Here is an 11,905-nt window from a genome sequence, read left to right on the forward strand (position 1 = left end):
AAATTATCATTTAACCTAATCTGAATTAATTATCAAATTAGAATATCAATCGAATCCTAATTTGAATTTTAGCCACAGAAAAGTTAATCACAATTGAAATATACAAATATGAGACTATAGAAAAAGAGAACAAACTTAGAGCAATTTGACCCAAAACTCAAATTGAATTTACACTATCTGGATTGCGCTGATTAAATGGGGAGGTTTAGCCTTCCATCGAAGCACTTAACCCAAGCGAGAATGAGAGAATCTCGAGAGAAGGTAAAAATAAGAATTCTTATTTCAGCCAAATCTGAAAAACTTAAAGCGTCTAATTACACCTACTAATTCAGAATCTTATTAGTCTATTTATAGGTTCTGATTAGGTTAAATTAAGTGGCCAAAATTTAGGTCTCAATAATATCTAAACGTCCAAATACAATTATTAAATAACAAGGCTCTAAATGCAATTCCGTAACAATATTCAGCAAATTTGCCTCAACTTCAAAAAATCATAAAAAATTAAAAACAACTAAATCCAGCGATTCATGTATGCATTTTGAAGCTCTAGATGTGTGAAATCCAATACAATTGGAATCAGTCAAAAAATATATCTGCGAAAAAAAGTTATTACTAAAAAAGTAGTCAAAGGTTGGAACAACTGAAAATACAAAATTAAAGCATTTATTTGCAACAAGTCAAATTTATTCAAATAACTAAAAAATGATAAAAACTCTAAAGATAAAACATATGAAAAGTGTTTATAAATCAAAATCAAACTATAAATATAAACTTAAACTATGTTACATCACCGCTTTGTTTGGAAAGGGAAGAGGTGGTTTTTGCACAATTTTTGAATTGCTAGGGGCAGTCTGTTGTTACCTCTCTGCCTTTACATCATTTTGCACCTTTTTATTTTTCTAGTTGTCTGCCAGCTCCTTCCTACTCCTCAATATTATGACACTCACATTCTTGGGGTTAACCTCTAGTTGAGAGGGAAGTTGTCCAAGACCTTAAGACTTGAACTGGTTTACAGTGGTAGCAAGCTGGCCAATATGTGTCTGTAGATCTTGGATGGAAGCATTGACATTCTGTTGGAACTGTAGATTGCTCTTGGCCATTTGTTTAACCAAATACTCTAAGGAAGGTTCAGAATTCTGCTGCTACTGTCTTATTGGAGGTGGTCTGTAGCTGTTACTTTCTTGCCCAAGTTGTTGCTGTTATTGGTCAGGGGTACTGTATCTCATATTTAGATGATCATTGAAGGTTGGATTATGAAAATGGTACTAGAATCAGTATGGTTGCAAATGTTGTTATCTTTGAGGTTGCTGGAAATTCAAAGTTTCGTACTGCTCATGTCTTCCACTAAAAACTCCTTGGACGGTTACTGTTTTGTAGCAAGGGACAACAATCTGAGGTGTGCTTTGTGGAAGAACAAATCTGGCAGAGTCTAGTCATCGCTCTTGGTGGAGTAGTTTGTTGTACAACAACTAGCTGCCTCATAAATGTAGTGAGCTCCTCGATTCTGCTAGAATTTGTTGCCATTTGGTTTAGTTAATGCACACTTTCTTGTGAGTGGTGATCTTTCCTTAATGTTTCACATGTATCTTTGCTGATTCATTAACTCAGATTAGTAAGATTCTGCATAAAATAACTTTCTTGAGTGTGACTTTCATTTTGATTGAATGCATGACTGAACTTGTTGAAAGGATAATTGGAAAGAATGAAGTAGAATGAAATTCTAAACAAATCTGTAAATAAATCTGTGATATCACTTTGTGTGTATTGATAATGGATTGAATCTCCCTTGGTGTGTTCTGGTTTGCTTGAGGATAAGCAAAAATCTAAGTTTGCGGTGGTGATAAATTCATATTTTACTATGTTTTTAAGTAGTTTCCTATGTTGTTTTTTTATAACAAAATGTAATTTGGAAAGTGAAAATTGCACAAAAAATATATAAATGTTCAACAAAGTTAATTTTTGTCTTTAATGACTCAAATTGTGTGAATTTAGTAGAACTTTGATGTAATTTTATTGATTGAACTAGTTTTTGCAGGAGATTCTTAGTTAAGTGTCTTAAGGATAAGGATTAAAGAAGAGAAAATATAAGAAAGTGACAAGTCTGGAGTGGATTCAGCAAAATATAGTGAAAGTATTCATTCTATGCAATCAAAGTGAACACTTTAGAGCCTGTGTCCAAAGGAAGAAGTGAAAGTGTTCACTCTATGCACTCAAAGTGAACACTTCAAAGGCAAAATCCAAGAAAAGAGTTATGCGTAAATACTCTAAGTACTCAAAGTGAACACTTTAGAGCCTTAGTCCAGAAGAAGTGAAAATGTTTCACTCTAAGTGTTGAAAGTGAATACTTTAAAGGTGAAAATTCAAGTGAAGACTATTCGTAAACACTCTGAACACTCAAAGTGAACACTTCAGAGGCAGAATCCAGGAAAAAGAGTTGCGCGTGTTCACTCTTTGTACTCAAAGTGAACACGCGTATACCAAAATATGGAAAAACAACATAAAGTGTTCACTCTAAGCATTCATAATGATCACTTCAGCCTAGGAATGTTCCAGAAGACCTTTTACGTGTTCACTTTAAGTATTCAAAGTGAACACATAAAAAAGGCCGAAAAAATTATAAAAATCCAGAAACTCAGGTCATTTGAATCTTTTCTCATTTTTTCATTTCTACACCCTAGGAGAGTTAGAAAAGAAAATTGAGGGCAACTTCCAAGCTTTGGACCTTAAGGAATCAGGCTGGGGATTGGATTTATGAAAAAATTCTGTAGCTCCTCTTCTTCTACTCTTTCTTTCTCTTGTTGTTAGGGGAATATGTTCTGATTTCTTTTTGTTAAGGATTGATGGATCCAATTTTGATATTGTAAATTGATTATGGATTTGGATTGGGATTTTAAGAACTTAATTGTATTAAACCTTTAATTCTATCCTTGATGCAATTCTTGGATTAGCTATTCAATAGAATTGAACCTAGAGGATTTTCATCAATGGAAGTTGAGTTAATTTCTCATATCTGAATTGAACGTCAAGATTATTGATATCTTAGGGATAAGTATTCATGATCTTGTGATCTTTTAATTTCTAATGCCTCATGCAATGTTTGATTTATTTACACCTAAGAAATTATGGTATTTAATTGAATATTAGGATCAATGAGTCAAGGAATTGAACTTTGATTAATCTAGTGAAATTGATCATCAATCAATTAAGGAACTTAAAGTTTAGATCTCATTCAGTTTTGCAATTGGTAAAGAGGTAAAATCATTCCTAACTTCATTTACATATCATTCCATTTCTAAATTCATAGCTCTGTTTTGTTGTGATTTTCTGATTTTTACACTTTATTGCTTTTGTTTGCAAATGCTCAAAACAATCTAAATTTTGTTTAGCTCAACTAGTTATTGATTTGTGAAGTGGTAATTGAAGTGCAGTAAAATGCAAAAGTAGCAACAAAATAGAGTGACAAATTTAGGAAATGAAATGAGTAATCAAATGTAGTTAGGAATGATTTCACCTCTTTATCAATTACAAAACTGAATGAGATCTGAACTCTAAGTTCCTTAATTGATTGATGATCAATTTCACTAGATTAATCAAAGTTTAATTCCTTGACTTAATGATCCTAATATTTACTTAACTACCCTAATTCCTTCGGTGTAAATCAATCAAACATTGCATTAGGCATTGGAAATTCAGATATTACAAGATCGTGAATGTTTATTACTGAGATATCAATAACCATGACATTCAATTCAAATATAAAAAATTAACTCAACTTCCATTGATAAAAATCTTTTAGGTTCAAGTCAATTGAATAGCCAATCCAAGAATTACATTAAGGAAAGAATCAAATGTTCAATAAAATCAAGATCTTAGAATCGAGATCCACAATCAATTTACAATTTCAAAATTTGATCCATCAATCACTAACCAAAACAAACTAGAACATGTTCCTAAAAGAAAAATAGAAAGAAGGAGTAGAAGAGGAAGTGCACAAAATCTCCATGAATCCAAGTCTCAAGCCTGATTCTTCTAGTTCTGAGCCTTGAAATTTTCTCCCAAACCTCTCTCTCTCATTCTCTAAGAGTTTAGAAATGAAAAAAAATGAGAATATATCCCAAAAAATCTGAGTTTTTGGCTATTTATAACTTTTCTACGCTTTTGGCGTAATCACTTTTGGTGCCAAGAGTGTTTACGCGCTGTAGCGACCCAAAAGGACTAAAACATTGATACCAACTTTATAACATAATAGATTAGAAAACAACAAAATTTGGTAATATTTTTTTTTTGTACGAGTGTACATGCAAGCAGATCACAAGGTAATTCTCTTTCTCTGAGAGAGTTAACATGCATATAAGTTTCTCGTTTCATCATTCCATAATTCAATTTCAATGATATAATAAGATAAGGTCAACACAACTCAACATCTGAAAATACCTCAAATATAACATAAGTTGCAGAGACGTCAAGTACTTAATCAAACAGAACGGTCAACATAATCCGAATACAACAAACATAACATAGCATAAATAGACCAACTTCCTAAGAGCAGTTCCCCTACGACATAAATAAATAAACAGACATCAATCATAAGGCGAGTACTCCTTGATGGGATCAGACTCCTCAGAAGATGTCGGAGAAGCGGAGCTAGAGGAAGTAGTCGCGCCATGACCTCTACCATTCTCCTCCATCGTTTCAGCTGTGCGAGGAGGTGAACGAGTAGCGGTAGGTGGGACTAAGGTGGATGGGTATGCAAGGTGCATATAAGATGCATGGTAGTGTACCTAATGGAGGATTCCACCACATGGACATCCCTCTCCATTGGCACGGGTGGAGAAGTAGAAGTCATAAAGGGAAATGACATAGGCACAGGGGCTGGTATAGTAGTAGGAGTACGGGGATCAATCGACATAGGTGTCGGGAAAGCAAACAGAGCAGGGTAAGGTAACTGAGTGTCACCAGGAAGGACAGAAAAGACAATCTCAATAGGGGTGTCAGCAGTATACTGGGTGATCCACGAACGTCCACTCTCCAATCTATGAATCACTCATGTGAATCCGCAGAAGATACTCTGCTGGGCCGCAGAGTCAAACACCTACATATCTTCCTTAGAAGGAAGGACCTACACCTTCACCTTGTTCCTGTCCATATATATAAATAAAAGAAGATTAATACAAGATAACACAAACAGAGGGGTGTGTTCTCCAAACACAAACATCAATCATGAGCCATACCCCAAGGAAGGCGGCGTCACAGTCACAATTCAATTCAACTATTAACATTCAGCATTGATGAGTCCACATTTTATTAGTTTTTTACTTGTCATTTTAATGTTTCTTAATAGAAAAAGTAAACTTAGGAATTGTAAATAACATAAAAACATAATTTTGGTCAAATATCATAGGTTTCTTAATTTTTTGTTAATTTACATAGATATAGTTTGCAATTTTGATCATTTGAATAATTGTGTAGGAGTTTCTAGACTTTTTCCATGGATTTTTAGCATTTGAGAAAGTTTAAGGTGAAAGTAATCACTTTGGAGTCCATAGTGAACACTATAGCAAGCTAGTTCTAAAAAGGTAGACCAGAGTGATCACTATGAACCCATAGTGACAACTCCAGAGAGGCCAAAAAGTATAAGGCTTGCGCGTAGCTACTATGGAACCATAGTAGATACTCTGGAGCAGCCAAAGTTATCACTCTGATGCCAGAGTGACAACTCCAGAGAGGCCAAAAACACAGGACCTGCGTGTAAACACTATGGAACGAGAATAAACACTTTGGGGCATTGCGCGTTATCACTATGAAGCCAAAGTGACAACTCCAGAGAGGCCCAAATCACAGGTCTTGCGCGTAACCACTATGGAGTGAGCGTGAACACTATGGAACGCTGCGCGTTATCACTATGAAACCATAGTTGTCACTTTGGGCAAAAATTTCTGCACCATAAGTAGGATTTAAGAAATTAAGGTATGGAGCTTTTTACATTTCCTTAGATTCTTTTTCCACTTTTGGAGCATTTTGCAGAGCTTAGGATCCTTGGGTGACAGCCAAGGCTAATCTTAGGGTTTGATTTACAATTTCTCTTTATTTTCCTTTAATTCTTGCATGATGATGTTGATTTCCCTTTGTTTCCTTCTTGAATTTGTAAGACCCATCCCTATGGAGGGCTAAACTTTCTTGTAATCCTTAGTGAGTTCATGGGTTCTTGAATCCCTGGGTATGAATGTCAATATAATTCCCTTTCTCTCATGAATTTACATTTTTTAACTCTTTGAATTGAATTAATGGTTGAATGAGGGGGACATTGCTTAATTAACCCTAATTTGTTTTAATGAAATTCTTAACTTAATTTGTTTTAATCCTAAGTTAATTTCTAAGGTAGCGTTATCTTAGGGATGAGAGATTGGAGCCATGTAAATTGCTTAATTTGTATGGGATTTTAAGGTTAATTCTTGCTTTTTGAGTTACCCTAATTCAAAGGAAGAGGAAAAGTATTGAATCTTGAGAGGGATAAGGATAGAATTGCATGAACAAACTAAGGATTACATATTTCATTGATTGGATTCATTATTTTCATCACTTGCCTTTACATTAAAATTGGAATTACACAAAACTCCCCCTTGTTTTAATTACTTTTATAGTAAATGTTCACAACATGTTCAATGTATGTTACAAACCAAAGTCGTTGGAGACAACCTAGGCTTGCACCATAGATACTACAAACTTTTTCTGCATATTTTGATGAAGGTTGACGACAAATCTTTTTGCAAAACGAAATGAAAACTTATCGTTCATCAAGCATCATCAAATGTCAAATCAAATAATAGAGTGGTAAATATAATCATAATCATAGCCAATCTCACAAGTATTCAATCATCCCTAATAGTAATGCACATGATGCATGAATGCAGGTTTCGTGGTTACAAAGGGTTGAAATCTACATGCAAGTGAAGGAAATTGTCATCCTAGTTCATGGTTTCATGGTTACAAAGGGTGGATCATCATTTGAACAAAAAATCCAGCAAACTAAGTGAAAAATCGAGACATGCACAAGCAGGAATCAACATGCAATTGACAAAAATGCAAACTTTCAAAGAAACCAAATCATCCAAGCATAAACCGAGCTTTTGGAGACCAAAAGTGAAGTACAAGATAAAAACTTGGCATGCAAAGTAGGCTTTCTATTTATTCAAAGTTGGTGAAGACAAAGATGAAATATTTACAAGGTTTTATACAAATTCAACCAAGGAAAGGCAAATAAAGGTAGAAAGGTGAGAACTCCCCCTTGCCTTTGAACTTTGGGCATGAAATGGTAGAGAGGAGGGTTGGAAATGGTGGATCTCCAAAGGAAGCTTGCTGGACCGAAAAAAACAACAACAAGGATCTTCAAGTTTCTCCTCCAAAGTAAGCTCCTTCAACACAAAAATTAGAGGAATGGTGGAGGAAGATGTTGGTGATAGAGAGGTGGTGTCTTTGTATGGTTTGGATGAAGGATTTGTGATCTTTGTGGGGCTGGAGCTTCTCGATTTTCTTGAGAGAGTTTGAGAGAGTGAGAGGCTTGGAGAGAATGAGAAATGAGAGAACAAAGTGAGAGAGAATGAGAAATGAGGGTCTCAGATTTTTGGGCAGCAAAATGAACAAATAGAATAATCCAATCAATTTATATGGAGGGTTAATGTGTTAATTGCCAAATGCCACTAAACACTCACGGTTTGGCTTACTTGACAAGGTTCCAAAGTTCAAAAACTGCACAAGGGTTAATAGGTGTAAAATTGAAGTGAATTTGGTGAAAAATTGGATAAGGAGGGGTGCCACGGTTTTTAGTGTAGGAATAGTGAATATTTAGGGAAACTTGCAAGCAAAGTTAGTACATTTTGGCAAGCAAAATGCATGGAATATTTTAGGGCTGCATGCACGCGGTTTTTGTAGAGCAATTTCCAAAAATTGGCACAAAATTCCAAGGTTTAGATTTTGGGCAGCAAATGCATGAATTTTGATTGGCCGGAAAAGAATGTGACATGACTACGTTGACATGTGGACAAGACATTTGATGTGGTGCTAAATTCAAGAAAAGGTAATTGATTAAAGCAATCATGGTGTAGGCATTTTTGGAAGACAAGAAAAGAATGTTCCAAATGATTATGTTTGCAAATCGGGAGACAAAATCTTCTTGCATGAAATTCTAGTGGCCAATACTAGAATTTGGAAGATTCGGGTAATCACGATGTTTGCAAATTGGGGGACAAGGTTTCATGCATGAAAATCTAGTGGCCGATACTAGATTTGGAAATCTTCGAAGTAATGATTACCAGATTTCGTGAGATTCCGTGCAATAATTTTGGCGGCTAAGAAATAATTAAAAATTTAATGCAATGATTACTAAATCTCATGTTTTTCAAGGCAGATAATTATGATTTGACAATTATTTAAATAAGACAAAAATTGACTTTTCGGATAAAACTCTCAGGGGTATTTTAGACAGTACAACTGAACATAATCAGAGAAATTCTTAGACGATATTGAAACCAAATATATTGCATGCAGTTAGCCTAAAATGTCGACTCAGAAATCAATCAATATTCTATAAAAATAAAAATCAGCATCTATCTAATTATTCCGATACTAGCAAGCCAGAATTAGCAAGCAATTACGATTTAAGAGTCGCTAGCTATTTTACGAAAATTGGGGCATTAAACGCGCAGTCTGTCCTTTCTTGATAGCATTCTAGAACTTTGAATTTTGGTACAAAGAGTGCTTACGCATAGGGTCTTTCTTCTGACAGCATTATGAAACACTCACTTTCTACACTGAAAGGGTTTACGCACAGATTCACAACTACAATTACTCTCTGGAGTGCTAACTCTTGGCCCTTTATATTTCTTCTTTGGAACACTCACTTCGCGCAAAGTATACTCCATTTAAATCCTTTTAAGTGATAACTTTTGGTCTAAAAAGTGACCACGTGCACTATATATTTCTATTTCAAGCTACTTTCTCAAAAGCCTCTGACACCTTCACTTTTGATGGAGAAAGTGACTATATTCATCATCAATTGATTTTTAGGCCTCTAAAATTTCACTTTCTGCACTGAAAGTGACTACACTTAGCCCAATTGACGTCTTAATGCTTCCAAATCATGTGTTTCTCCTTTGAATCTCTTGCAAAACTAATTCAACAACAAATTTTGTATAAGAACTCTGTTAAATCTAAACAAATTGAGTTATTAAAAGCAAAAATTGAATTTATTGAATAATTATTTTTTTATGAGGTTTTCATCTTCTAAATTACATTTTTCTATTAAAAAGATCATAGAAAACTAACAAAAAACCTATCAAAATCTGGATTCATCAATTTTCTCTAGGTTTCCCTTTATCCTTTTTGCCTTTACTCTTGCCATTGGTCCTTAAAGTTCTTCCAATATCTTCAAGACTTTGTCTTTAAGTCTTTGTCTTCAATGAGCCTTTTTTAATCTCATCACTTTTGCTATTTTTAAAGTCATAATCCTGTTGAAGATAGTTGTTCGAACACCAACAAAAAGACATAATTTTGCCTTTGCCTTTCTTGTTTTTCTTTCCTTGTGACATTTTATTTGAGTCATGGTAGGATTGTACAACAGCGAGAAAACTTCGTAATCCTCTTCAACAACTTCCCAAAGATCCAAAACCTCCAGGTGAGTCTCCATTTTGATAGTCCAAAGATCATAACTTTCTCTATCAAAGATACAAGGATCAACTTGTAAGAAATTTGATTCAGCATCTATTTTCAAAGGTCTGTAAGAAAAAGACAGTTATTGATACCACTTTGTTGATTTTTATGGCTCAAAAGTAAAAAAAAAAAAAAAAAAAAAAAAAAAAAAAAAAGACAGAAAGAAGGAAAAAATGCGTAAAATTGTAAGGAGAATAAATGGGAAATGAACTCATCTTTATTCAATAGTAATTATACATTTATAATAATTCAAATAAAACATAAATTAACTACATAATTTGAAAGATTTTTAACAAACTTGGATAACAAATCAAATTATTCTTAAAATGTAGAAACTACTTATTGAATAGAACATTGGTCTAATAACAAAAAAAAAATTCAAAAGTAGTTATATAGCATATTGTTAACAAAGTTCAAGAACCAATATAAATACTCAAATAACGGAATGAATATTACATGATGGTACACATAAAACTTCATAACCTTAGCATTGCATATTTTCTTGTTAACTAGTAAATTAAGCTATTCATTTCCCAAAATAAGGTAGTTCACAAACTACATTCAAACTTTAATAAATAAATTGTTTTAATAATTAGAAAAAGATCAAAGTAAGTTTAAAAAATACATCAAATTGCCTTAGCTATGCATGAAACTCTTGGGATATCAAAGAAAAGAGGAAGTTGTTGTGGCTATAAGTATGAACATGTGAAAACTCATCTCACTGTGATGTCAAGAAAGAGAAAAAGTAAAGAAACTAGGACTGACTCAATAATTGAAGAATGAAGGTATCAGCTGTCACAAATAAACATATAGAAAGAAATTGTAGCCAATCTAAAATCAACACTACCACTAGATCTACTTTCAGCTAACACATTGAAGTCTCAAAGAATTCCAACATAAGAAGTTAAAGAATTTTAAATAGTTTTCCTTCTTATTTTTATTTTTTAAACATTAATTGTAAATTTAACCTTTATTTTCTACATCAGTTTTTATTTAAGAAAAAAACTCATTTTTTTTTCATAATAAAAAAATCTTATATTTTAATGTTTATATTAATATGTTTGTAAATTAGTCTGTATATTTGTATTTTATTATTTATATAAAAATATAATAATGATGTTATATTTTTAATAAATAATGAAAAAAAAGGAACAAATCCTATTGAATTTGAATAATGCAACTCCTAAAAAATATCTTGTTTACCTTCGGCTTATCATAAGTTCAGGTACTTCTGATTTAAAAAAAAAAAGTTTAGACACACTTAATTTAACAAAAAATCGATAACAAATACAAATATTAAGAATAGAACACAATATAAGAATTATATTCTATATTTTAGTATATTATATATATAATTATAAAATAATACATTTTTATTTTTAAAAATAATATAGAGCGGAAAATTAAACAGGATATTGATGTAAACAATTCTAGGAAAAAGAATAATTCAAAAAATTGGAAGAATTAGGGAACTAATGAGAGAATGGAATTGAAAAATTTTATTGAATTAGAGAGGGAATTACAGAATTTTACAATTGATCTAGGATAAATCAAAATTCTGGAATGCAGCTACTATTTATAGTTAGCAACCACTAACAACTCCTAACAACCTTCCAATTAAAGAAACTAACCAATTTATTCATAAATAACAAAATTTAGATGTCCAACTAAGCATGACTCATCTACAAAGTCCTATATCAATATTTCCTCCTTGTCATAATCCTTGTCCTCAAGGATTGAAGTCAGGATACTTCTTTCTAAGATCATACAAGAACTCCCATGTAGCCTCTTTGAGTAGTTGATGTTTTCACTTGACTAGGACCTTGGTAACAACTTTGTTTCCTCTCTTCACATTCATTCTATCAAAAATAGCTTTTGATTCTTTGCCTCCAATAACATCTATGTCATCCAAAGGAATAGAATTGGATGTCACAGCTTCTCCCACATGTTTCTTTAATTGAAAAATATGAAATACATTATGAACTTTAGAATGAGTAGGGAGCTAGATCTTATAGGCCACTGCTCTAATTCTGTCCAACACAAGGAATGGGCAAAAATATTTTGGAGTTAACTTTGCATTCTTCTTGAAAGCCAGAGATTTGTTTATAAGGATGCAGCTTGACATGCACCAATTTTCCAATCTGAAATGTCCTGTCACTTCTATGCTTATCAGCTTGTTGTTTCATCCTGTCTTGGGGCC

The sequence above is a fragment of the Abrus precatorius genome, unplaced genomic scaffold, assembly GCF_003935025.1.
Source record: "Abrus precatorius isolate BTA unplaced genomic scaffold, Abrus_2018 Scaffold6, whole genome shotgun sequence".
Taxonomy (NCBI): domain Eukaryota; kingdom Viridiplantae; phylum Streptophyta; class Magnoliopsida; order Fabales; family Fabaceae; genus Abrus; species Abrus precatorius.